The sequence below is a fragment of the Alligator mississippiensis genome, chromosome 2 (assembly GCF_030867095.1).
Source record: "Alligator mississippiensis isolate rAllMis1 chromosome 2, rAllMis1, whole genome shotgun sequence".
NCBI classification, from domain to species: domain Eukaryota; kingdom Metazoa; phylum Chordata; order Crocodylia; family Alligatoridae; genus Alligator; species Alligator mississippiensis.
Genome location: NC_081825.1, coordinates 225376765 through 225399535, shown reverse-complemented (window position 1 = coordinate 225399535; position 22771 = coordinate 225376765). Strand labels below are relative to the sequence as shown.

The window sequence follows — 22771 nt, the reverse complement described above, 5'->3', positions numbered from 1 at the left end:
CAGGACTCCACTCCTGTCTGCTTCTCCATTCACATCCCTTTACATATTGCCTTCTGCCTCATTGCCCTTTGCCAGCTTCTCATACAAAAATATCTCATGCATGAACCACCCACCCTGTACTGACCCTTAAAGTCACACCTGCTCTCCCTTCAAAACCTTCTTAAGACTCACCTCTGCTGCACCCCCTGTAAAAATGAGCTTATTACTGATGGGTTATAGGGGGGGTGAGGGTAGCTCACATTGACTTTATGTATTTATGCCAGATTTAAAAACTGTCTATGCATATACCTGAATGATGTACAATCTATTCTAACACTCTTGCCCCTCCCCATTCACTTGTTACTTCTCTGTAGGATGTAAACTCACTGGGGAACATGAGCTCTCAGCTTCCAGAACACATAATACAATAGTTTCCTGATCAGGGCATCTAGGCACTGTGTGGAAGTCTAAAGACAAAAAAGCAACTGCAGCAGCAAAGGAACGTAATGGTCTCCTGCAGTTCAGCTTTTAAAAGGTATCAGACATTCTGGAACAGGCTCTCTCCCAAGCCAGTGTCTCAGTTCTCATGAGCAGACCCATTTCACTTGCTACTTAGAAATTCTTGCAGGCAGCTCTATATTAAGTGGGTTGTAAACAGAACCTAACACAACAAGAGGGTTGATATAATGTAACATAACTCCACCATGTTCTCTATCCCCAAAATAAGCCAGACACATCCCTTTTCTATATGGTGCAAAGGAGTGGGAGGGGAAGACTTAAGACCTAGAGAGTGAACACAGAACACTGGCACCACCAGAGTGTTTCCTGCTCACAAATGAATCCTGTTATTCATCCACAACCTGTTTCCAGGCTCTTTATTCCACCTTAATGGTATAAAGGGGGCTGGATCTGTTGAGAGAATCTTGCCTTATGACAGCTCCTTGAGAACACGCCATAACCTGTTGGGGCCTTCTATGAAGCTCCTTGCCAGAGCAGATTGTGTGGAAGCATTCCTCTCGGTGAAAGGATAGAAACACAGAGAAAGCCTTTGTTACAAAAAGAAGTAGCAATTTTAAAATGTCACCTGGGCAGCTCTAGGGGCTTCAAGCTCAATGCCTTTTCTGACCTCTAATGGTGCGTGTGTCCCATGTATCTTTTATTAGCCAAGCTTGTCCTACAAGAAAAAAATATTAAATTGCTGCAGAAGTCAATAAAATTGACAATCATATTAAATAAACAATTTATTAAAACACACCATTCTGATGAATACACTTAGGCTAATTGCATTCTTAATTTGGTGCACATTAGTACTAATGAAAAGCTTTTAACACCCAGTGAAGCATCGGATTCCTCAGAATCTGTTTGGCACCCTTTGGTGTGGTTGAAATGCCTGCATACAATCTGGCCACATGGTACATATACACCTACCAGCACAACAGGACTGGATCTAACAACAGAGATTTAAAATTTTACAGGATTTTTTTTGGCAAAATTTAATCTGCTGTAGCTTTATAGTCTATTTGCTGGAAAAATTAAAGAGGCAGAAGAAAAAATGTAAAATATCTGTCTGTAATGCAGCCTAGTTAGTAGAGGGGTGCAGTGGAAAACCAGGATTCACTCTCTGATTCTGCCAATGGCTTGTCGTGTGAATTTGAACAAATTACTTCACCTCTTTGTGTCTCAGTTTTACCACCTATGACAGGGATAATGAAACTACCCTGAAGTAGAGTAAAGAGGCTGAATTGGTTATTGCTAAGGGCTTGGAGATCTTTGAATGAAAATTCCTGTAACAACAACGGCATGCAGACAGACAGACATAAGAACTGAGCAATAATTCATAATTTCTTCTTTTCCTTTCCATTTCAAATGATATTTAACAATTACCTCTTGGCCAGCAGGGATATGTTGAGAATGCAAATCAAGCTTGTTTTACCATTATTTTACCTCTTCTTTGATTCATCTCTCCCCCAGACCATAATTATATTTTCTTGCATAAAACATATACCTTTCCCCCAAAAAACCAGGGGGGGTGGAGACTGGGATGAGCATTATATGTAAGAAATACTGATCCTGAAAATTTGGCAATGGGGGAGCAGTGGCAGAGTTAATTTCTGTCTCTCTAGGATCCATGGCAATTAACAGTCACCACTCCTGCACTGAGTCAGTGTACCGAGTCAGGCCACAGCTGAACCCAGCTCATGCCTCAGACTTAGATCAGGCCAACAAGCAGGGTGTGGCTGTGGCAAGACCCAGTACACTGGGCTGGATAAAATATGTGCTCTTAGATCCAGTGCTGCATATCAGGTTTGTGCACAGGTCCTGGCATGGGCCAGACAGGATGCACAGGGTTGGACCCAGCACGTGGCCCTAGACTCAGTGTAGGATCCAGCTATGGGCAGACTCAGACCATGACCCCACACCAGCTGGATCAAGCTGCAGCCACTATGTGGCCCTTGAACTAGTGCAAAGTTCTGACCCAGCATGTGGTCCCAGAACAGGTATGCTGGTTCAGTTATTTACCCATTCTAGAAGGTAAAAAAAAATCATTTTTCAAGTTGTCTATAAAAACTAGGTGGCATATTCTATTCAAGGGTATGGTATAGATAAGAAAATGTATTATTTATACAACATCTAATGCAATTAGACTCCTGAAACTCAACTGCAGACCAATAATGCCTGCCATACAACTAGTTAATAAAATGAAGTAATTTTTTTAACCAGTTTTATTCTGTGGCTTGATTCTAAACTCAAACTATGAGTAGACAGGTGAGTCATACAGGCCATTCCTGTTCCTAGACTGAATGAGAGTACAGTCACTTCCAGCATGAAGAACTGGCTGAGCAAATATTAAATCTGTTTTCCAGAAGTATTTGTGCACACAACTGTGGAGTTTGCCTCCTGGGACAATTCCTGTGAAGAAAAATCTAGCACTTATTGTTTGCAGAAAGGGAACACCAAAGGGACTCAATGCATTTGCCTGGACTGTGTCACCAGCACTCCCAAGAAAGGCCACTAATGAGCACACCTCACACACCTGCTTGCTGCCACTCACATATGCCAAACGTAGAAATGCAGTGGTGAAGCTGCTTGGGGGACACTATACCTGTCACTCATGCATGCCAGAGATAGACATCTCAAGACTGACTGGGGATGCTCCTAGAGTAGCTGTTCCATTCCTGAGTTTGGCACATGTGAGTGGGAAGTAAAAGAGTGTCCCACCCTGACAGCAAGGGGACATGGCACAAATAAACCCAACGTAGCCAAAGCAAGTTCACATGAAACATCTAATGAATACTTTTTTGCATTATTCTCCCAACTGGAATGCTCCCCCTCTCTGTTCCTCAGTGCCTCTTGCACATAGTCAGCATGCTTTGTCTTGTGAAATGACACCCTGTTCATTGCACAAGACTTAACAGAGTTATTAATTTGTTCCTTCCACTCTTGATGCTAAAAGTACAGTGGTAAGCCGCTGTTTGGCAGAGGGGATGGCTCTAACTTTTGGTTTAGAGATATTACTATGCTATATAAACCTGTGATTAGGAAAATAATGCGACTGATAGGATTCCTCTTCTCACAGTATGTGACTATAATTATATATCTACAGCCCTCAGAGGCTTGTGTGGGAAGGGAAATCTTATTTTTTTCCCTCTGAAGTCACAATATTTTAAAGGAATTACAGTCCTCCATGGAGGAAGAGCTTAGATGTTTCAGTAGGTAGCAGCAGGTGTTGTGTCAGCAGAGATGACAAGCAGTATTAAATACCAGATAAGAGCTATGCTCCATCTTTCCTCCATGGTCTGGAAGGGCATGAAGACTCTTTTAGCTAATAGCTATGATTTTGTCATTAAGGAGAATTACAGAAAGTGCAAAACCACTATGTCTAATTTTGACTCGAGCAGGCTGATGTCTTTAATTACAGTCTCTGTGGGAATGCAGGAGATGCCAGTTATGGCTGAAGCCAAGTTTTCTTGTTTGGCACAGCTGATCTGATCCCAAGGCCACATCTGCTTCAGCTTGGTGAGTATGTACACATTTGACATACTGTCTTATCATGTCATGCTGTCCCTCAGATTGAAGCATCATGTTTGAGCTGTTTACTAATCTTTATGCTTTGGGATCATCTCCTTGAAGAGGTCTTTGATTAAGAAAAGATAGCTAAATGCACAAGCCTTTCCTACTTTTATGCACCTTAGTAAAAGAAGCAAAGCAGGAAGAGAGGTCAGGGGTGTGACTGGCTGCTCTGAGGAATGTGTAGCGTGTGAAACAAGAAAAAGTTGTAAAGGCGACAAGAGTGGAGAAAGGACTTCTATTTTGTGTATAAATCCAGACCTTCCTGCACACTTTCTAGAGCAGAGTAGAAGCCAGTGGCTTGGGTCTTGGGTCCCAGGGGCCCTAGGGCATCCTTGCTGTTGCAGTTCATCAGTACCATTAACTTCTGTCAGATGGAGGCATGCACGGAAACTGAGATAAACTAGGTCTACCTCTCCTTCAAGGAATAAGCAGCAGCTAGCAAACCTGTGCCTGCTGATTTGTAAGGGGTCAGTATTTTTGTGGTGGAGAAGGGGGGGACATGTTTTGATGGAACTGGGCCCAGAGTAACCTTAACCCCTCCCTAACAGTGCCAGACTGGAAGGTTTCAGAGAAAGGTAAAGCACATGGCATTCTGATGGACTTGGAGCTCTGCACGGGCCATCAACCACATGCATTATCCTGTAACGGGAGCTGCTGTATAAATAACTAATTGCACTGGAATTTTATAGTGCTTATATAGCAGAGTCATCGCTGTGACATGACAACATTACTGCATGTAAATCCAATTAGATTCCAAAGTGCACTGTGTAACTATAATTGGCCCCTATGGAGCAGCATCGAAAGGACTACACAAGGCCATGAAACTAGATACTAAATTACAGTCAGTCTAGCCCCTCTTTAGTTGCATTAAAATGCTAATGTCACTGTAACATGGGCCCATTTACCAGGGACAACTGCTTTAGCTTGTAATACCAAAGCAAGCAAACTCACTGCACAGTCTAATGCATTTAACTGCTCTGCACAGCTGACTGTAAGGCTCCTAGGAGCACACTGACACCTCCAAACATTAACCCAGCAGACTTTCTAAAATATTAATCAAGCTCTGGATGATTTCAATGAAACCAAGTTGTTGAAGAAACTACCCTTAGAGTTTCCTTCCTATGTACAACACTCTGGGCAACCCCTCATGACACATAGCTTTCTACTTTTAAACAAGCCTACATTCCATGAAAAAGTGGCCACATAGTACCTTGACCCGGACCCTCTATCCACAAGTGGCCCATTACTGAAACGAAACGGTTAGGAACCGGGGAAAAGGAGAGAGCAGGCTGGATTGAAATGCTTGGGGCAGACCCCAAAAAAGTATTTAGGTGTTTAAACTTTAGTTGAAATGAATGGGAATTCAGGTGTTGAATCCGCCCCTTAAGGTTCTATAATAAACAACAACAGTTCTGAAATATAAGTAGTAATAGTTAGAACTTATGCTTTATATCTGTATGATAATACACCCCGACACACATGCACCACTATGAAAACATGAACAAATCATTTAAGTTAGCACTTCTCATCAAGGGCTTCCTAACTCTGAGCAAAGTTAGTAAATAAAAATAATAAAATCGGGCCCTTGCATAACACTTTACATGCAGAGTTCAAAGCCCCTTAGAAAGGAAAGATAAGGATTCCCGTTTTACAGATAAAGAAATTGAAGCTGAAAGGGAAGGCACACACAGTACTCCATCCACCAAATAATGCTGATATCAACCCTAGACTCAATAAGGTTTCAGTCATTTTTGGCTCATGGGTTACATTCTTTATTTAAAAACACTTCTTTGCATGAAAGATGTGTTCTTGGTTACTTTGACGTATGTTCCTAACTTCGGACATCCCCATTTGATAATGCTGGCTTTCAAGCATGGAGCAAATTCACCCCAGACATAAGTCATGGTGTTATATCAGGAGGGAATTGGTTGTTACAGAAAATAAAAAGTTACATATGCCATTGTTTTATCTACTCTTGGGTATAGCTATGTTTTCTACACTTCCTAGCTTTCAGCACTTGACTACAAGTGTAGAGAACCTTCCATTATTTCATTAGCCTGAACAGATCTTATTTTTATAGGCACTGACTCCTTGGCTTTCGTCTCCATTCTCCTTCCTCTCAGCTTCCAACAATTCAGTCAGTCCTTTTTGGGTTGAAGTAAATGCCTCAGCAGTTTGCTGAGCTGATGATTGCTTGAAAGATGCAGAAATCCATCCCAAACTTTATTGGTCAGTTGCTGTGGTAACCTTATGGTACAGCAAACTATGCATTTTAATATGTTCACAAGTTTCCTGAAACATTCCTGACCAGAGGAAGGGGAAGATTGATTTTTAGGTAAAATGACAATCAAAAGGCTGCTCTGGAGTTTCCTCCATGGTTGCTCTTGAAGTACTGTCTTTGGTGTGGCACAGATGCCAGAACAGATACCTCAGGAGCAGTTTTACTGCTACATTTTACAGATTTGATGTATGCAAGAAGGAGCAGGCTCCTTCAGCAGCACTGAGGTTATGGTGTATGTATACATAGACATGCAAACACATTCAGGAAAATGCACAGCTGGAACGTGGGGTTCATTTGTGTCCTGAATAAGAGTAGGAATTGTGTTTCTAAAGTTTCTCACTCCATCCTATTTGCATTATCATAAACAGAGCAAGTAGAACAAAGCTGTCTTCCAAGTTTAGCTGACCTGAGGTCATAAAAAAAATCAGTCAAGAATAAAAAACTGATGGGCTGATAACAGCCTAGTTGTTGACAAGTGGTAGCTTGTACACACTGCACAACACACACCTCAAACCCAAAGTGTTGTGGGTTAGAGCCATAAAGCAGATCTCCTACCCTTTCAAGAACTATGTAACTGAACATCAGAAAAACAGAATGCATACAGTGCTTCCTTTAGAGCTGCAGCATTCTGGCTTTGTATTTCATTGCAGTGCTCTAGTCATCCTCATGTACATATCACTGGAATAAGAGGCCAGACTTATATAACGTAATAAGGAGGACGTTATTAGGCCATTTTAATTTTTCTTCTTCAGAGTGAAAAATTAGATGTAGTACTTGCTGGTGACTTTCCTCCCCATTAAAGTTTCCAGGAATTTTAAACACACTCCAGGAAAAGAATATACCACAGTCTCCTTGTGATTTCTACAATGGGTGGAGCCATGTTTCCTAATTCCATACAGACATTTTGGCTGGAATCCTCAACCTAGACTTGCTCAGAAACCAATAAATGCCATGCACAGGAAGACAAACTGTACCTTGCAATCGGCATGTTTAGTGCAAGCACAAAGTGAATTAGTAATGATCGGACACTTAAAATGAAGTGGACTGATATGCATTTGTAATTGTGCTTGAAGAGCAGCAGGGATTGCTAAGAATGATGAAGACATGGCTACGGCATAGAATTATATAATTAGTAGACTAATACTCTTCACAATTTAATTAAAAATAAACAGCTCTTGTTGCAAAAACTATTTATAAAACTGAAACTATACAATCTCTGTTTAAGGCAGGCACTTTGACTTGAGATCTAAACAGGAAAAGCAACTCTGAAATGCAAAGGTTAGTAACTGCTCCAAATCATCTGACTAGAACAGTAGATTTGCAAAACTACATTCAAATAAAGTAACTTGATCACTCCAAGCAAAGGCAAAGTGAATGCCCTAAAAAAGAAAAAGAAATTATATTGTCATAGTAATTTGGATGGTGTTTAGGGTACACCTACACTGCACCCCTAATGCTGTTGGGAGTACTGCACACCCCATGTATCCAGTCCTACTCGCACGTACCAAAACTAGGAATGTAGTAGAGCTGGTTTGGAGGCATTCCCTTGCTACTCTCAGTAACTTGGCAGCACTCAAGCCTGCCTAACAAAGATTTCAAAAGCCATTGCAAACCCTGACACACATTACATGTATATACAATTACCTGGTAAACTGCACAATAAATTTAGACATGCTGCATGTACAAAGTAATTATTGCACAGTAAAGATGGCCAATCAGACACAAAAATGACCAACCAGCCACAAAGAATGTTGCTTGAAAAATGCCAAACATTTTTGTAGTTTACCTCTAATAATCTTTAATTTGAACATGTAGCATGTTACAGATAGCATTTGGCCAAGTCCCCAGCATTTGAGGACTAACAGCTCTTTCTATCCCACCAAATCCTCTCCCCCACACCCCAATCTGCCTGCAAGTAGACTCCCTGACTCCTACTGAATTCTGCTGCACCTGACTGCCTCAGCAGGAGATGCCAGGACTCAAAGCTCCTCCTCCCTCTCATGCACCAGCCTTCAAAGCTGCTTCTTTAAGGAGCCCTAAATACTTCTTTCCTGTGAGAAGCAAAGCGTAAACAGATACTCAGTATGACCTGCTTTACTGAAACGGCAGAACAGATTTGCACCTTATAGATAGGGGTAGGCAAAATACAGCCCACAGGCCAGATACAGCCTGCCAACAGATTTGATATTGATCTGGCCTGTTGACGGCCACTAACTCACTGGATCTGGCCCATGGGTGGCTGGCAGCTCCAGCTTTGGCCGCTGTTTGGTGCTGGGTGGGTTGACAGATGGGGCCGTTTCCGCTGTGCCCAGTGGGCCTGCTTCCACTCAGCAGCATCAGCTCTTGACACAGCAGCATCAGCTGTGGACCCAGACAGGTGCTTCCGCTGCAGTGGGCGAGAGGTGACATCAGCTGTGGATGTTGCTGGTAGGCTCAGGAACCTTGATGCAGAACCTGCCTGCAGCTTCCACAGCTGACATCACTGCCACCTCCACCCCACCTCCCCATCATGGCAAAAGCACCTGCCTGGAGCTACGACCCGGAAACTGCTGGCAGTGTCAGTTGCAGACCCAGACCAGAGCTTTTGTTGCACCAGATGGGTGGTGGAGTCAGCTGTGGACACTGCCAATAGGTTGCGTGTCGGGGCTCTGCAACCTGTTGGGTATGCCCGCAGCTAACACCACTACCTGCCCGCTGTGGCGGACATCCCCATCTGGGTCCACAGCTGAGCGTCAGGGGTCCTAGTGAACTACAGCTCTGGCTGGGTTCTGGAGGGAGACCAGGGGTCGGGGGAAGAGACAGAGAGAAGAAACAGAGATGCATGTGGCCCTCGATAGGTCACCAAAACTCATAAAGTGGCCCTCCAGCTGAAATAATTGTCCACCCCTGTTACAGACTAACTAATTACCTAATTTATAGGCTAGGGACAGAAATTCAAAAAGCTGAAGCCTGAAATGATTCAATCTTTGCAGGTTAGTTTAACCTGCTTAAGTTGAACCAAATGGCAAGTGAACAGACATTTAGGAAATGCAGGCACATGCCTGCAATGGCTAAAATCAGAAGCTGGGGTATGCTAAAGTGCACTCTCTGCTGCAGGAGTAGCCTCAAGTGAACTGGCCAAGGCAGAGTTTTAATCCCCCATTCCCTATCCCACCAGCACAGACCCAGGCCAGGGTCTGCCTGGCACTCCCTCCTAGCTGCTGCAGCATCAGGGGTGGGGGCACAGCCATATGCCAGCCGGGATATGGGCCCCTGAGGCAGAGGGAGCAGGGAGGGGGTTTATTTCTCCTCTGCCCCTTCTGTCCCCTGTGGGTTTCAGCTGGGGTCTCCCTGCCCCGACTGCCATTGCCACTGCCGATCACTCCCTGCGCCAGGCGAGCAGCAGGATAAGCTCCCTCCCTGCACCCTCTACCAGATGCTGAAGGGAGGGGGAAAATAACCCCCTTACCTGCTCCTCAGCTAAGGAGGCCATGCCTCTGCCTTGCTGCTGGAGCAGCGAGGGCTGAGGGACCATGATGGGGGCAGCAGCCCCTCTCATGGTGTCCAGGGAGTAGAAGCTCCTTCCCAGCAGGATGCTGCACTGTGGGCAGGGGTGGGGTGGGCAGAGCGGGTGGAAGCTTTAGCCCTGCGACTTCTGCGCAGTCCACTGAGCTCTGGCTCCAGTTGCTTTCCCTCCCTCTCCCCGCAGAGGTTGCTCATCACATCAGGTGGGCAGAAAGCAGCCAGAGCTTGAGTCAGAGCTCTAGGTACTGGGCAGAAGCCGCAGGGCTAGAACTTCCACCAGCCCACCTACAGCCATGCGGTGGGGCAGGAGCAGGAGCCACAGCTGGAGGTGAGGGGAGCAGAACAGCCCTGCTGAGGCCAGCCAGCATGCACGCATCACCTTCCCCTCGCTTGGGCAGCTTCTTCCCTCCCCCTTCCCCTCCTGTCCCTGCTGCATCACTTCGAGCAGTGAGTAGGTTGTTTCAGTTGAGAGCATGGAGCTCTAGCTCCAGCTCTGGCTGCCTTTCTCCACCCACCCAACAGGATGAGCAGTCCCTGTGGAGGGGAGCAGGTGGAAAGCAGCTGGAGCTGAAGCTGGATCGCCATGCTCTGAGCAGAAGCCACCAGGTCTAAGCTATCACCACCCCACTCACCAGCCAGAGCGGTGTAGCAAGGACAGGAGCTGCTGGAGGCAAGGGGAAACTGCAAGCTGGCTGGGCCCAGCAGAGTTGTTTTGTTCCCCTCAGCTCTAGCTGTCCTGCTGCACAGCACCACTCTACAAGAGTAGAAGCTTTAGCCCGGTGGCTTCTGCTCAGAGCCTGGAGCTCTGGCTCCAGCTCTGCTTGCCCAGCGCAACGAGCAGCCCCTGCGGGGAAATTGGGGGGAGGTGGAAAGCAGCCAGAGCTCAGTGCACTGGGCAGAAGCTGTGGAGCTAATGCTTCCATCTGTCCACCCAGAGCTGTGCAGCAGTGGCAGCACCAGCAGCTGGAGGCAGAGAAGGCAGAAGAGCCCTCCTGGCCCTGGTCAGCGCACAGCCTGTGGTGCAGCTGCAGCTGACAGGTGCTGCACAAGACAAGGGTGTGGCAGGGGCTGCGAGCCCCCGCAGCAGGATGCTGCCAGATTCTGGGTCCACCGGCACCTCCAAGCCAGCCTGGGCAGCCTGCTGCTCAGCCAGCCATGGCCCATGCCCCCCAGGCTGAGCCAAGGATCTGGCCCCCAAGGCCTAGCCCAGACTGGCCCCTGTGCATCTGCCCTCAGCAGCTCTTGTCAGATATCCTGACTTAGCCCTGCAGCCCTAGCCCCACAGCTGCAGGTGAGGCAGACAGATGGCGGTGCCATGGCAGCCAGTTCTGGCCATGTCCCTACCCCTGCTGTGAGAGTGGGGAGAATGCCTGACAGCCTGTTACACCTCACCTGCGGTACCGTGGTGAGAGAGGGGAGGAGGGGAATAAATCCCTGCTCCCTTTGCCTCTGGGGGCTGTTCCGGCTGGCATCTGGCTATGCCTCTGCCCCTAGCTAGGGAGCAGAGGTGTGGGGCCAGTCCTGCTCTCTGGAGCACACAGCCCAGCCCAGCCCAGGGTTGCAGAGCATGCTGGGATGCTGGGGGACTCTGGTTTAACTTAAACCAGGAAGTGGTCTGTTTAACTTAAACCAGGAAGTTGCATAAACCAGTTTGACCCAAATCAGTTAACACTACATTCAACAAAGTTTATCTTAAATCAGTTTCAGCCATTTTGAAACTGGTTTACGTGCACTGAACTTATGTTTTGTTACAGATTTAAACCAGTCTCTGTTCACTTAAACCAGTTTATGTGTAACTTCTATCCCTAGCCATGAGGCGCAAATCTACCCTGCCTTCTGCCTGATTTCAGAGTAACATAGCTAATACGTCTGTATGCTTTACTTACAATAGTAATCTGAGAGAGAGGGAAGGAGTTTGTTTGGACAGTTGTTGATAGGGATAAGATGAGGGGAAAGGACAAGCATGTACACAAAAACACCTGATAAGGTGTTCCAGGAGAGCTATTCCCCTTCTCCCCCACCTTTCTCATGGGTCTCACCTGCTTTTCGCAAGAGTTAGGGGAGCAGCTCTTTGACCTAGGGGAGCTCAGATCACACTTCTCATTAGAAGCACAGATAGAGGCACGGGAGGAGGGTTGACATAAGTTCTCCAGCTCCTTTTGCTGGAAAGTGCTGGCAGAGAAAGTTCTCAGGGCACTTTTTCCCTCCCTGGATAGCTTACCTTGTAAATGTGAACTAGGTCCCATGCCATGACAGTTTCCATCAAGCGGTAATAACTGTGCAAACATGCCCTTAATGGCCACATATGACTTATTTATTTAATACTTGTATCTACAGGCCTTGCTGCAGGACTTAAGGAAAGAGTTAACAAAGCAAGGTTGTGTGCCTTCAAAGATGATGCACAGGAAGGAGATGATCTGAAATTTAAGTTTTTGCGTGACAGTAGCTGAGCCAGCAAGCAACATATGAAGTCCATGCATTGTGCCACTGTAAATATCCCTGGTAACTTACCTTATGTTAAAACTGAGGAGAAAGTGGTCTTATAGGCAACTGCAGTTGATTCTGGCCACCTGGCCTGAATTAGTGTAAGGCACAACCTCCTTCTGCTTCAGGCACTAATACAGGTATTTGTAATTCCAGTCAAGAAAGAAAAGAATTGGGGGAAGACAAGCATGGCCAAAGCCCTGGCAAAGCTTCAGAAGTTCTCCAAGAAAATAAACCAGAGTTAATGTATTAAGGCCTTTTATCTTGGCATGTTAAGGTACATGAGTTATTGAATGCTCCCTTACCTATCGTTTCTTAAAAGAGATGTTTTAATCATGCAGCATGCAGTGCTGGGCCCCTATCAGACAAAAACCAAGTCTTTATGTAATACAGACTAAAGAGAATTTGCATACTGAGTTCCAGTTCTGGCCCCGAGTGCTTTGGCACCCCATGGGGTAGCATTACATCAAGAGCCCGGAGAATAACACTGGTTCCTTTTCTGCTTTCCAGATGCCTCATTTTTTGCACTTGCCCTTATTTTGAAAATGGATAGTTTATGGCATTTTGCTTTGCCCTTAATTCACAGTAATATTAACAGGAAAATGAACATGCCTGATCCACCCTGTACTTATTAGTAATACATTTAAAAGCACAAATATTAAAAACAGGGGTGATGCTTTCCTCTGCTATTTTTACAGACACCTAATGATTGTCCTAATAGCGTCTCACTCTGAAATCGTAATAAGCTTACAAATGAATCCATTCAGTGCATATTAAAAAGCAAGGGATGCTCCTTTGATTATAGCTTATGTGGAAATCTCTGATCATTTGTTTAGTTGCTGCACAATAGCAATTAGGACGTGCTGCTGGGAGCCCATTCAGCTGACAGGAGATGTGTGTTTTGGAGACACCTCAGAGTACCATGGCAACAAATTCACCTCCACTTTTCAAAGCATAAATCATGGGGATTCTTGCTGCCATCCAGGCCAACCGAGCACACTTCAGCACTTCCAGGAATTAAGAAATAAAAAGGGCTTAATTAAGCTTCTCCTGAAAAACCCTCAACCGTGTTTATGAAGTGACATGACAAGCTACGCACTGTTGCTCTCATAAATCAGATGGCTAACGTCAAAGTGAACATAGGGCTCCTTTTGTTGTGCTCCTGTGGTGCTGCATCCTCAGGGTTCAAAGCACCATCTGCTTTAGCTTTTAGAGCCTGTCTTGTGTTTCTGCAGTAAAGTGGCACCTCTTGAGAGAGCGATCTATCAGTTCTGAGGGTCAGAGCTGACTCTTAGGATAGCAGGCCCCTGTTCCACATGTCTGGGAATATTTGCTTAGTCGGAAGAGGAATTGTTGCAGCAGTCTAGGGAGCTTAGAAACATCTGTAAGATTAACTTTTTTGAAAATGATAAAGGGCAGGACTGTGTTGTGGCAATAGAGAGTTATTCCCTTTTCCACCCATGAAGTTTTCACTGAACTACCCCTACAGTCCCCTGTCCAGTGAGAGCAGAACTGTGTATCCTTTTGATAATACCCTTCCTGCTTCAGCATTTGAGGCTCAATGTGAGTGGCAAAATACCTACAGGAGTGGCAAAATACCTGCAGGAGACTTTGCTTTAAAGCTTGGGAACTCCTTGGAGCAAGGCGTGTCACCGTTTGGAAAGTGCTTGACAATGAACACATTCTGGGCTCTTCTACAATCTAAATAGCACATAACAATAATATTGGAAACCTCACCACCAGAATCACTTATGGCCAGGCTGGGAATAGCCTGGGGCAAAACTTGAACCACTGCCAATCATAAAAACAGATCTGCATAGAATTTATTTTTAAAAAGTAAAACATTAAGTACCGAATTTAGTCATGGAAATGCTCTGGATAGTGATAAACTTTATTTTGTTTAGTCTTTATTATTGTGTCACCTGCTATAAAATGGGGACTGGGAACAGCAAATTTAAAGTTTCTTTAATTGAAACCAATGGGAACAGGACTTGCCTTAAATGTAATTAATAATGGTTAGGACATGATTTGAAACATCAGCCATGAGGCAGCCCACATGACATGAAGAAGTAAAAGAAACACTTGGTTAGTGGATGGCAAAGCAGCGTTTCCCTCCAGACCACAGAAAGGACATAACTGCTAGAGGTCATGGAGAAATGCTCCCTTCAACCCTCCCAGATGCCAGGTATGTAACTGCATACATTTCCATTATGGGTTCTCATGCACTTTCTTTTGAAACAACTGGCATTTGCCACTGTCAGGAACAACACGGCAACTTGGACAGTAAATCTGAGCTAGTCTATCACTTTCTATTTTCCCATGGTATGCACAAGGACCTGGAGGCATTGTTACAGAGAACAATAGGAAGAATAACTGGAAGAATAGGAAGAATAACAGCAACAGGAAGAATAACTAGAGAAAACCAAATGGTCTGTAGAATCCATAGGAGATCTGTACCAGATCTACACGGCAAATATACAGTGCTTGACCACAAGATGAACATGAGCCACAAATGTGATGCCGCAGCTGGCAAAGCAAATAAAAATCTGGCTTGCATCTACTGATGTATCTCAAGCAAGATCCAAGAAGTCATCCTCCCACTTTACTCAACCTTGGTGAGGCTACAACTGGAGTACTCTATCCAATTATGGGCTCCACACTTTAGGAAAGATGTGGAGAAGCTTGAGAGAGCCCAGAGGAGAGCCATGTGTATGATTAGAGGTCAAGAGAACTGGCCTTATGAGGAGAGGCTGAGGGGCATGGGACTCTTCAGTCTGGAGAAGCAAAGGCTCAGGGGTGACTTGGTGGTAGCCTATAAGTATATAAGGGGTGTGCACCAGGATCTGGGAGAACGTCTGTTCACCTGGGCACCCCAAGGGAAGACAAGGTCTAATGGTCACAAACTGCTGGAAGACCGTTTTAGACTGGACATAAGAAAACACTTCCTTACCGTCCGAGCCTCCAGAGTCTGGAATAGACCCCCCCAGAAGTGCTGCAAGCACCTATGCTCGATACCTTTAAGAAACGCTTGAATGCTTATCTTACTGGGGTGATCTGACCCCAGCTGACTTCCTGCCCCTTGGGCAGGGGGCTGGACCCAATGATCTCACAAGGTCCCTTCCAGCCCTAATGTCTATGTAATCTATGAAATCTATGCTGAGAGTATCAACTTTAAGCATGTTGCACAGCTCCAACGAAGCTGCCTCCTGAGAAAGAAGTAATGTATCAGCAACGTACCTATGATGGGGGAAAGGAGGGCATCAGCCCTGGGTGCCAACTTAGAGAGAGGGCATCAGTATGGCCCTCTCCCCTCCAGTTTCTTTGCCTCAGAGGTGCTACTCTGTGCTGCCTCTGCCCAGCCATAAGAGCCAGGCAGATAGCCCCATACCCAACAGCATCTGAGGAGTAGGGGGATGAAACGATGCTTCCCCCAAAGGCTTTGCCATGAAGGCACAACCTTGTACCCTGGGGCTGGGGGGAGAAAACAGAGCACCAGGAGGGGCTTCCAGGGAGCAGCTGCCTTCTGAGTGAAGAGAGTCCTGCCAGGTAAGAGTCCATTTTCTCTTCCTCCCTCCCTCCCCTCCCACCCTGCTCTCCAGTGTTCAGCATAATAATCCTCTTCCCTATGCCCTAGGCACTGAAAAGGGTTCTACCCAGGAGAACTTTTACAGTTTTTTCTCCGATGCCTGATGAAGGGTGTTTGTGCCTGAAAGCTTGCAATTAAAGGTTGTTTTTTGCAAAAATCTAGTTGGTCTAATAAAAGATATCACCTCTACCATGAGTCCTGATTGCTTTATGCCTCTGTAATGTATATACATCCATACTGTATGTATGGATACATGTTTTAAGATGCAAAAACATTAGGAAGGAAGGAGGTGGGATAACGGGCCTTCTCGCTCAGCGAAGCCAGTCAACCCACCTGAAGTGCTACACAGACAGGCCTACGCAGCTTCAAATTTGCCTGCCAATAGTAGGAAGGTGGCCTGCCAATAGTTCCTCTGGGACTACACAGTCCCTTCCTAAGTCAAGAAGGGTTTACATGATAACATGCTATCACTGGAAAATAATACAAGTTTTAAATAGCCAAGGCTTCTCCACAAGAAGAACCTTAATCCCTGCTCACTTGGGTCTCTGTGCTTGCTCGACATGCAATTTGAAAGCAACTCAGCCTTCTGCTCAAATGCTGCTTTAACATTTTTGGAAGTATCAAAACCAGATTTGCAGGGCAATGGGCCAAAGCACCCCAGGTTTAGGTCACAATGTCTAAGCAGCAGCAGGAAGTTCTGATACATTCTGAAAGCAGAAGGAAGGCCCTGGTTGAGAGTGCCCCCAATCAGATTGCACAGCAGTTTTGTGCCTGTGCCTAGGACATAGGAAGTTGGCTCAGGCAATGGAAGATTTAATGACTGTACTGTCATTACTGGGGTGGGGGAGAGAAAGGTGGCAGGTAACTCTCATATATTAAAGTTAGGGTCGGGCTGTCCAACTGGTGGCATAGGACTCACATGGCCCATAACAAGTTAACATGCAGCCTGCTGGTTCCCTCCTCCTCATTGCTCCTCCCATTACTCCTGCCGCTATGGCTCCTCCCTCTGTCTTCTGACTTCTGCTTCTTGCCTTCCAAGGGGCAGAGAGGCATGGTGGCCTAAGGAGACATGGAGGGATCTGTGCCTGAGATGCATGTGGTGAGAGGGTGCAGCAAGCTACTTGTGCAGTAGGAGGGGGCCCTGGAGGAATGCCCCTGCGGTGTGTAGCCCATGCAGCTGAGGCCTGGGGGGTATATGCCCCTCTACCACCACCCAGAAATTAGACAGCTCTGTATTAAAAGGTAACCCAAAATGCTTTATTACACCAATCCTTTCTTCTGAATTAAATATCTTCAGTCTAGTTGTACAAATGTATTTGAAAATAGAAAACTGTCAACTTTTTTTTTCTTTTTACCTTAACAGGACTTGTGGTCACCATTCTGTAGCTGCCAAACTTCATGTTGTATTACCACAGCTGATTATACTCAAACCACTTGGGACCAGAATGCTGATACACGCTAAACCTTGCATAACACTCACAGTCTTCGACTTATGACTTTTCAAGTTATGACGAAGGGCACTTACGATGTTTATAAATTGACAGCCTGTTTCTATGTTCCCATGTGGGTTTCAACTTTACAATGCTTGATACAGCTGCAGCCAGCTGGTCAGTCTGCTGCGATGGAAGAGAGTAGGGGAGGGAAGGGGCATGAGGGGCCAGATTAACGCTCCCTGCAGTGAGGGAAGGAGTGAGGCTGGGGCTGGGACAGGGCTGGGGCAAGCGCAAGTGTGGCCCAGCCAGGGTGGGGTGGGTGCGGGACAGAGCCATGGCTCGTCTGGGGGGCGCGGGGAGCAGCTCCCACCACTTCATGGCTCGTCCAGGAGCTGCTCATCCAGCAGCTCTTGTCGCTGCTCCCTCTGCTTGTCCAGGAGGTATGGGTTGGGGAGGGGAGCATGTGCCCCATGATCTTCATGGGGCAGGGTGTGTGGGGCCAGGGCTGCACTGAGCTGTGCTCTGGGTGGGCGGTGGTGGCAGCACTGAGTGGGGGTTATGCCCTCCTGCCACTTGCCCAGTCGGGGTGAGGCGGGCGTGGGATGGAGCCGCTGCGCTGCCTCCAAATGAGCAGTGTACAGTGGTGGGAGCCTCCCCCTCTTCCCTGCACCCCCAGATGAGCCTCAGCTCCATCCCGTGCCCACCCCTCCCCGGCTGGGCAGCGCTTGCCCCAGCCTCTGCCCCAGCCCCAGCCTCACTCCCTCCCTCACCGCAGGGGCACTGATCTGCCCCCCACACCCCTTCCCTCCCCCCTCCCCTTCCACCACAACAGACTTACCAGCTGGGCACAGCTGTATCGAGTGTTGTAAAGGAACCAATCCCCTATTTATAACAGTGTTCCTATGGGAAAACTGGTTCCACGTTACAACGTTTTGACTTACGACACGGTTTTCAGGAACCAATTGTGTTGTAAGTCTGAGGACTGACAGTAATTACATCTGAAAGTACTTTGCAAAGTAGTAATACTCTATCATTTTACATGTGAGGAAACAGGCACAGGGAAGGCGTGCAACTAGCCCCAGTCCCTGAGAAAGGCCATGTCCTGGCTGGGAGCCCAACACAAGTTACCCAAGTCCAAGTACAATAATATGTCCCAGGCCAAGGTAAATTCATCCTTACTAATTATATCTTGTGTCTTTACTCCTAGCCTAGAATCCTGAGATAATATAGGGCCAGGTGCTCAATTGTTAGGGGTAAGTTCCACTGACCTGGGGAAGCAGTCAACCATCTTGCCAAACTGCCTGATAGCCACCTTCCAAATTCTCTTAAATTGCATGGCCACAAAGTTCAAGCAGCAGACCAGAGCCTACTAAGGGCTACTGACTGCTGTTTCTGGAGTTTTGCAGGGTCAGAGATGAATCTACTGTAGGGATGACTGGGGTTGTGCAGTGGTAGTAGGACAGAATCTGTGGGTCACATAGGATTCTGGTTGGGTCCTAAGGTGGCAAAGCCCAGAGGTCACAAGTTTGAAGCCATAGCAGAAACACTCATGGTGCAGCCAACAAATCTCCAAACTCTGTTAAATACCTTGTCACAAGGACATGAAAAAGGAGGGATTGGATTCTGGTGGTGAGAAGACTGATAAAACTGAGTGATCCACTGGATTCTTTGGTAAAAAGGAAGCAGAACAATCCAAACCCAAAAGCAGAACAGGCGGTTGTTTCCAGCCTGCACTATCATTTAGGTTTTCATCTTCCTCTATGGACTCATTGCCCTCTTGGATGCTATTAAGCTGCAAGCACCCAAATTACTTAATTTGTGGTTGGAGAAAGATCCAAGGTAAGGTCTTCAAGGGTGAAAGGCAAAAGCAACATGAAAGTGAAAATGTTAATGATCCACAACAAACAGTGTTTTGCCTTTGGCATCTATAACATGCATGTCCCTCTCCCCTCTCAAAGCATGTCTGAGTGGGAAGGGCCCAGAAGCAACATCAGGGCTAAAAGTTGCTGGTTGCTGCAAGTGACCCTGGAGGGAGAGTCATGTGTATGCCAGATGTCACTGACCTTCTACATTTAATCACATCTGATTACATGCCAGCAACAAGGGAGAGTGCTAAGAGGGCTACAAGGCTGCCAGCTGACTCACAAGGGCAGCCAATTGGACTAAGTCCTCAAAGGAGGTTAGCTGAGGTGTGAGAGTCCCCAGGGTACTCAGGGTCAAAGATCAGGCTCCTGGCTGCTAATAAAATCTTGGGTTTTTGTTTTTAGAAAATATAGGGTTCACAGCTGCTCTCTCTCTCTCAGGAGTAGCTCAGAAATGAGACCTAGTCTTTAAAACAACATTGATGTCATTGAGGATTTTAGCTATGCACTTTCACTCAGCTTATTTTGATTATTATGAAACCTCAAGAGCAATATTTGTCACGTCAGAGAGGCAGTCTTCTCTTCTACGGAGAGCAGGCCCGACTTGATAATTTTTGAGTGATGCACATGAACAACTTCTCTGGGTGCCAGGTTCACTTGTATTAATTAGCCAAAAACAATTTTGCTCTCTTTTGGCTCATTAGCACTACCCTTATCCTAAACTAGAAATCAGCTTATTTCTCTACTCTTACAAGACCCAGATGCTCTGGTGATGGATGCACTGTGACTAAGGAAATAATATAGAATAGATACACGCGTATAGATACACAAATATCCACATACCTACTCTTTACTGTCCAGTCTCTTTTGATTGAGTGACCTATCCAATCTAATGTGCCCATCGCCTGTTGATTGGCATTTGATCACAAGGACAGTGATAGTCCTTGGGGCTGCATCATAAATCTCTGTGGGGAACATTTGGCTTGCAGGCTGTGCTTTGTCCACTTTGATGCTAAGTGTTTATACTTACCGTCGCTGAACATGTGTTGGTGACAGAGTCAATTTCCCTCCTTTCAGCCTGATAAGCCCCGAGAGAGCTCAAGAATCAAGAGATGTGGCATGTCAAAGAAGAGTAGCACAGAGGATGAAAGAAGCATGGGTTCTTCTTGTCTTGACTGAGGCACCACAATTCTCAGACTTGAGCTTTCTCTATTTCTCCTCATCATCAACTCCATCTCTTCAAATCTCAGCTGGGAATCTGTATATTTTTCCTATGCTTATAAAACTTAATTTCTCTCAACAGACCAAGTGAAAAAAAACTGCTGATAGCCAAATGATATGTAAATTCTAGCTTTTTCATTCTGACATCACTTTAAGTAATCTGCCTAGAAACACCAACTTCAGTCATTCCAAACTGAGGGTCTGCAGGTCATTTGTTTAGTCATACGACCCAACTATTTCTCATAAGGTATATTGCCTATCCAGGGATTTAACTGAAACCCAGGTACCCAAGGCAACAATCATCCAGCTGTTGAACCAAAGTTTCTTTCTCACTTTCCATACCATTTTTGAAGCCTTCAGTATTGCAGACAGGCTCAATGATTACAACTACTTATATTATAGACTAGCGTATTTTTCTGGTATAATAACAAAGTCAAAAGTCACCGGATATTGTTGTGTGTCAGTGTGCATTAGAGACCTCGATTCTGCGGAATCGCTGAAATGCCGCTAGGTCTATACTTAAGACATAATCATTCCTTTCCCATCCCTTAAATCCCTACTGTTGGTTCACTGATCTTGATACTGGTTCCCTGTCCAAATTACAATCAGGGTATTATTTTGCCACACAAACCTGGAAAAAGGGGTGAGGGAAAGGAAGCTGATCATTTTTCCTGCCTTGGGAGAGAGAGATTAGTTTGCCTTATTTCATATCTTGTTCAACAGTTTAGCAGGAAAGTAATGGCTGCAGTAGAGAATACTATCATATATCAGCAATTACCTACAAAATGAATTTGGGATCTCTACTCTGCAAGTGTTTAGTTGAAGACTTAAATGTCTGCCTCAAATGCATTTATACATATATAGGCATTTTAATTTGGGGGACATTTACTTTGCAAATTTCTTACTTACTTTAAAGACAACAAAAGTGGAATTTAAATTTATGCAACCAGCTTTAAGTTATCACCCATGGTATATTATTATCTTTGCACTATATGGAGACTTCTATTGAGTCAACCATTTTAAAATATTTTACAGCCTAGCTGTAGTGGCTTATAAAAACAAGGGAATTTACCTGGGGCACGGGCTGCTTAACCTCAGTGGGTCTGACAATATCTACTCTTGATTGCATTTCACTTTCCCAACCACACGACAAGAGCATGGCCTCGGTAGAAAGCAACAGTCCTGTTCCATGAGATGCCACATGTTTTTAGTTTAAATTAAAAATAAAAGCACAATAACTGTGTTCCTTTCATTGACCTGATCTTTCTCCCACTGTCACATGCCTAGTCTTACATTTGAACATTTTAGCAACATACCTGTTTCAGTTAAAGTGTGAATTTTTACTCAAATAGGTACAGTACACTGGCAAAACACCTAGTGTGGACATAATCACACCAATATAAAAGTGACTTATACCAGTAAAGTTTATTCTACGTCTTAAATAAGAATATTTAAAGTATCTCACAGAAGAGAATTTTGCACTTTAACTATTGTAGTTAAAAGGTTTGCCAAGTTGTAGCTATATCAGCAGGATTTATTTTTTTTAGCCCTATAGTTTATATCAGGTTCTAGAATAAAATAAGCTACAGCTACTAAACTACTTTTTTGGACTTACAGTATCCGACTAGGGCTTTGGTATATAATTGTCACTAAAAATACAACCATAGCTCTAAAGCAAAATTACAACAGTAGTATAGATTTCTAATGTAAGTAATTAATAGTTTAGTTTTAATTCTTAAACTGCTGTTAATTAGAAAGAACTACAGAATCAGTGACAATATTTAAATCTGTCTGTCTGACCTTTTAATGAGCCATTAGGAAAAAAACTAAAAGGTGTCAAAAGCATAAAATGACCACAGAATAAATCAAAATTTCAGTCACATACCCAATCTGTCCTCACACAAAAACCCAAGCAATGGGATCAGCCTCACATTGTGCCCTGAAGATTTACAGACTCAAGCCTGGCAGACCAAATGGGGAAGAGAACTCAGAACCAAGACCCTGGGTGCGCCTACATATGCTATTAATGCACAGCAATAAACTCTGGCACATGTTACACCAGAGTTTATTGCTCCCAGGAGGGCCATTTGAATGTGCACCCCAGATTGCAGCATGTAGAGCTGGGACAAAGCAGCCCCGGCTCACAAAGGGGCTGGGGGTGGTCACCCTGCCAGTCTGGGGTTGCTCCAACATGACTCAACGTGCTGTGGAGGGGTTGGCTAGGGCATGAGGGAGGCCTGTAGCACCCACAGTGAAGCACCTTTGTGCCCCACCCAGCCTTGTCATCATCTACGCACATGTTGCTGCACACTAAAAGAGTCTGCTGCAGGATAGTACTTGTATTTACAAG

At 45.3% G+C, this 22771-nt stretch overlaps 1 protein-coding gene across 8 annotated transcripts in view; it reads right to left on the bottom strand.

The window, feature by feature from the left end:
- Positions 1–22771, bottom strand: part of TSPAN18 (tetraspanin 18) — a 210595-nt gene that overhangs the window by 37512 nt on the left and 150312 nt on the right. For 5 of the 8 annotated variants that reach the window (XM_059722773.1, XM_059722772.1, XM_019476779.2 and 2 more), the window contains one exon: positions 1064–1153. The exons of the other annotated variants lie outside the window; for them this stretch is intronic. The gene's annotated coding sequence lies outside the window, so the exon portion shown is untranslated. The remainder of the gene's footprint in view (positions 1–1063; positions 1154–22771) is intronic. 8 annotated transcript variants of the gene reach the window in all.